Below are 6,000 nucleotides of genomic sequence, written 5' to 3' on the forward strand. Positions count from 1 at the left end.
TTCCATCACTCCACCACTGGTGGTTGTGCCTTCAGTGGCCCAGGCCCTGCAGAACCCACTTCCGAAAACTGTAACCTCTTCACATCTCTCTCCTCTTTAAAATATCCCTTAAAACCTACCTCTTTTGACCAAGTTTTGACTAATCTATCCTGTCATTTTCTTCTATTGTTCAATGCCGGACCTTCATTGAGAAATATCCTATGAAGTGCCCTAGGGTATTTTACTTCACAAAGGGACTCTGTGAATGAGGGCTGTGGTTTTTTTTGGCTTCGTTTGACTCTATAAATGTCAACAAACTGGTTCTGTGGTCCTTTGGGGCAAAATTAACATGGGAAAGATTCAGAAATCCATCTCCTTTCCATATTCTTTTGTTGTTATCACACGCTTAAATGAAGTAAGGGCAGGAAGAGGCTGGATTGGAACATGCATGGACTAATTGGACTTGTTTTTTATGCCATGTAATTTTCTCAAGTTTGGAAGGCTCAGTTTAATTACAGATGTCTCCTGCCCTACAATTAACAAAATTGATGTACCAACTATTTCCTGTCCTTCCTCTTCCCTGTCTGCCTGCCTATTTCATTGAATTCAGCCCAGTCCAATCCAGAGTTTACACCCACGGAAACTCTCACATCTTGTCTGTCCCCAAAGTGCTTTACAGCCATGAAGCCCTATTGTACACATCAATATTCCAGAAACACCGTCGGGATAATGTCTGGATAATCTGCTTGATGTCGATTGTGGGTTCAATGTTAATCAGGACAATGGGAGAAATTCCTTGGTTACAGCTCAGAGCAGCGCAGGAGGAAAATCTAAAGTAAAAACAGAAAATGCTGTATATATTCAGGAAATTTGTGGAGAGAAAAACCAAGCTCATTAGCTGGATTTTAGCACGTTGGCCCGGTCACAGCAAGAGAGGCCTGAAGCAGGTTGGAAACCAAAATGTTTTCAGCAATGGGTTTCTCTAAGGCTTTTCAACTGAGTGATGACATTGGCATCGCATCTCCCGCCCAATTGTAACTTGTGGGTGGGTGACAACCTGTACCTGTTAAAACTTCACTATTTAAAAAGACCCTGAGAGCATCCACAACTGCCACTTGAGAGATGGGACCCCAACCAGGGAAGGCTGCCTTGGTCCTCAGAGGTATTCCTGGGCATCATGGTGTGAGCCGCAAGGGAGGTTCTATTCCGTATGGGTAGGAGGAGAGAGGTACTTGAGACCTGGATGAATCTACAGTGAAAACCATTAGAGACTGGAAGCAAAAACCTCCAACCGAAGGCCTAGACTGAAGAAAGATGTACTGGAAGATGTCCGTCTGAAAAAGAGACTTTTAACTTTACATACTATTTTCCTTTACACCCCTCCTTCCCCTCTGTCTTGTCTGTCTTGTATGTTTGTCGAGGGTGGGGTGAGTTAAAGAGGAGGGATTTGGAATTAGAAATAGTTAACTCGTTGTATTTGCTGCCTATTTAATTATAGTTATTGTTGTTAATAAAAATTAATTGTGTTTAAATTTACAAATCTGGTGATTGTAGTTATTGGGCAGCCAGGGACTTTGGGTATTTTCTAAGAACTAATTGTTAATTTCAATTGTGTTGTGACTCCGGGTCAGGCTGGGATGGAATTGACCGCGCGCCAGTCCAGGGGGTCTTCATCCCATCTCTCCTGTGCAGCTGAAACCGGCAGGGGTGAAAGCAACTGCTTCCTCCTGTAGCTGCTGCCGCTGTGGCTGCGCCTCTTGTTCCTCATTGGATTCTAAGGCTGGGCTGCAGGACTGGATTGTGTGCTGTTGCGGAGATTGGCAGCGGGGAAATTCGGATCAAAGGCAGGAAACACCAGCAGAAACAGCCTCGAAAGTCTTGGAAATTGTCTCCAAAATGATGAAATGGGGATGATGAGCAAAAGTCTTTTATTGAATCAATTTGGTGCCACCAATCCCACTGTCATCCCGGCTTGTACAACAGGCAAGTTCCAGGAACGTTCTCCGCTAGTTGGTGTCACACAGAGTAGACTTGAAGATGGTTGTGGTTGTTGGAGGTCCAGGACATCGTTGTAGGAGTTCTTCAGGACTGCGTCCTCAGCCCAGCCATCTGTAGCTGCTTTATCAATGACCAGCATAAGATCAGGAGTGGGGATGTTCACTGCACAATGTTCAGGACCATTCTCCGATCCTCAGATAGTGTTAAAAGGCCAGGGTTTAGAGAGCCCCAAAGTGTATCATGGAGTTCACCTGCCCCACAATGTTTACTAGATTGTGGTATGGGGAGCACATGGCCCACTCTACAGGTATGGTACAGCAGAAATCGAGAAGTATTTTTTCAAGCAAAACAATGTTTATTCTATGAACTCAAGTTAACCTTTATAAAACGTACAGTGAACTTCTTCGCAACACCCCTTAGCAAGGGGTGCTGTCAATCTGAATTCTTTGTGTCAAATTTATCAACCAGAAAAAGATGCACCAGTTCTTTGATGTGTGATGAAACACGCAATAAGCTGTCTTTCATTCCGCAAAAATATTTAAGAAGAGCTACATAAACAACATGGGCTACCTGTTTGCAGGTAATCTCCAACTGCTAATCAGATTGCATAACCTGCGAAACTGCAGCTAAAAGCTGGTAAAGGTATGTTGTGTGAATAACTATGGTTTCATTTAGCAACAACGCCCAATCACAACACAAAGCTGCATAACCTGTTTGAGTGTTGCTAAATTTCATTTTAGAGAGATTTTGTTTGCAAAACAGAAACCGATGCAATTGAGGTCAGATTGGATATGAAATGAACTAGGAGAGTAATGGTGAGCAGTTTTCTTTTTCATTCTATAACAAAGGATTTCTTTACAAGGATCTACCAGAGCAGCAGTGTGTGTGTCTGCAGCATTTTTGGAATGCCTGTGCCGAAGAAAACGATGTTTCATTAGTAGCTCTGCTGGGGGTACTCCCGTTGTGTGTGGAGTGGCACGAAGGCTAAGGAGGAACCGGGAGACTCCAGTTTCCAAGGTTCCTCCCGACTGTTTCTTTAGGCCTCACTTGAAAGTTTGGATGACTTTCTCGGCTAATTTTTTTTGATGCTGGGTGGTAAGGTGCAGTTCTAATGTGTTTAATCTTGTTGAGAGCGGTGAAGATTTGAAACTTGGCACTTGTGAATGCGTTTTTATTGTCTGGTGCAATGCTTTCAGGTATTCAGCGAGCAATCTTTCGATGGGATCATGTGATGTAGGTGAAAAATATCCATCCATTTAGAGTGTTCATCAATCATGAGCTAAAACATTGGGTCCAGGAATGGACCAACAAAATCGATATGGTTCACACCCATGGCCGGCCAGGCCATTGCCAGGGGTGCAGTGAGCCTGTAGCAGACAGCTTTTGTTGCATTTGACACTGTTGACAGCTTCTCGATATCAGCATCAATACCAGGCCACCACATGTAACTCCTAGCAGCACCTTCATCTGAGAGATGCCAGAATGAATGCTGTAGGTTAGGATCAGCTCTCTGTCTTATAGAGGGGACATAGTGATACCACGCTGACATCTCAATTCATTCTTGGAAACTGGCTCCTTCATAAGTATTTTGCCTCTCACTTTGGACAGAAGTGGATCTCGAGTGGCCCAGTTAGTAATTCGCTTTGTCGAGACTGGCAAAGTGTCTAAAGAATTTAATGCCATGGAGGACACAAGATACTTTCTTGCAAGGGTAGACAGCTAAGACCATCCACATTTACTGTGTGTGTTCCAGGTCAGTGATTAAAAGTATATTCGTAGGCGGACAGAGTTAGACCATAAGACCATAAGACATAGGAGCGGAAGTAAGGCCATTCGGCCCATCGAGTCCACTCCACCATTCAATCATGGCTGATTTCAACTCCATTTACCCGTTCTCTCTCCATAGCCCTTAATTCCTCGAGAAATCAAGAATTTATCAACTTCTGTCTTAAAGACACTCAACGTCCCGGCCTCCACTGCCCTCTGTGGCAATGAATTCCACAGACCCACCACTCTCTGGCTGAAGAAATTTCTCCTCATCTCTGTTCTAAAGTGACTCCCTTTTATTCTAAGGCTGTGCCCCCGGGTCCTAGTCTCCCCTGCTAATGGAAACAACTTCCCTACGTCCACCCTAACTAAGCCATTCATGATCTTGTAAGTTTCTATTAGATCTCCCCTCAACCTCCTAAACTCTAATGAATATAATCCCAGGATCCTCAGACGTTCATCGTATGTTAGGCCGACCATTCCTGGGATCATCCGTGTGAATCTCCGCTGGACCCGCTCCAGTGCCAGTATGTCCTTCCTGAGGTGTGGGGCCCAAAATTGCTCACAGTATTCTAAATGGGGCCTAACTAATGCTTTATAAAGCTTCAGAAGTACATCCCTGCTTTTATATTCCAAGCCTCTTGAGATGAATGACAACATTGCATTTGCTTTCTTAATTACGGACTCAACCTGCAAGTTTACCTTTAGAGAATCCTGGACTAGGACTCCCAAGTCCCTTTGCACTTCAGCATTATGAATTTTGTCACCGTTTAGAAAATAGTCCATGCCTCTATTCTTTTTTCCAAAGTGCAAGACCTCGCACTTGCCCACGTTGAATTTCATCAGCCATTTCTTGGACCACTCTCCTAAACTGTCTAAATCTTTCTGCAGCCTCCCCACCTCCTCCATACTACCTGCCCCTCCACCTATCTTTGTATCATCGGCAAACTTAGCCAGAATGCCCCCAGTCCCGTCATCTAGATTGTTAATATATAAAGAGAACAGCTGTGGCCCCAACACTGAACCCTGCGGGACACCACTCATCACCGGTTCCCATTCTGACACTTTCCCAACTCTCTGCCTTCTGCCTGACAGGTTAGGCTAATTGGCCTATAATTTTCCATCTTTTTCCTTGTTCCCTTCTTGAACAGGGGGGTTACAACAGCAATTTTCCAATCCTCTGGGACTTTTCCTGACTCCAGTGACTTTTGAAAGATCATAACTAACGCCTCCACTATTTATTCAGCTATCTCCTTTAGATCTCTAGGATGTAGCTCATCTGGGCCCGGAGATTTATCAATTTTTAGACCTCTTAGTTTCTCTAGCACTTTCTCCTTTTGTGATGGCTACCATATTCAACTCTTCCCCCTGACTCTCTTGAATTGTTGGGATATTACTCATGTCTTCTACTGTGAAGACTGACGCAAAGTACTTATTTAGTTCCTCAGCTATTTCCTTGTCTCCCATCACTAGATTACCAGCGCATTTTGGAGCGGCCCAATGTCTACTTTTGCCTCCCGTTTGTTTATAATGTTTTTAAAGAAGCTTTTACTATCATTCCTAATGTTACTGGCTAGCCTACCTTCATATTTGATCCTCTCTTTCCTTATTTCTCTCTTTGTTATCCTCTGTTTGTTTTTGTAGCCTTCCCAATCTTCTGACTTCCCACTACTCTTTGTCACATTATAGGTTTTCTCTTTTACTTTGATGCATTCCCTCACTTCTTTTGTCAGCCATGGCTGCCTAATCCCCCCTCTGATAACCTTTCTTTTCTTTGGGATGAACCTCTGTACTGTGTCCTCAATTACTCCCAGAAACTCCTGCCATTGCTGTTCTACTGTCTTTCCCACTAGGCTCTGCTCCCAGTCGATTTTCGTCAGTTTCTCCCTTATGCCCCTGTAGTTACCTTTATTTAACTGTAACACCTTTACCTCTGATTCTACCTTCCTTCTTTCAAATTGGAGATTGAATTCTACCATATTATGATCACTGCCTCCTAAGTGTTCCCTTACTTTAAGATCTTTAATGAAGTCTGGCTCATTACATAACACTAAGTCCAGAATGGCCTGTTCCCTCGTGGGCTCCATCACAAGCTGTTCCAAAAAGCCCTCCTGTAAACATTCAATGAATTCCCTTTCCTTGGGTCCACTGGCAGCATTATTTACCCAGTCCACCTGCATATTGAAGTCCCCCATGATCACTGTGACCTTGCCTTTCTGACATGCACTTTCTATTTCGTGATGCATTTTGTGCCCC

This window comes from Scyliorhinus torazame, chromosome 18 (genome assembly GCF_047496885.1).
Source record: "Scyliorhinus torazame isolate Kashiwa2021f chromosome 18, sScyTor2.1, whole genome shotgun sequence".
Taxonomy (NCBI): Eukaryota; Metazoa; Chordata; class Chondrichthyes; order Carcharhiniformes; family Scyliorhinidae; genus Scyliorhinus; species Scyliorhinus torazame.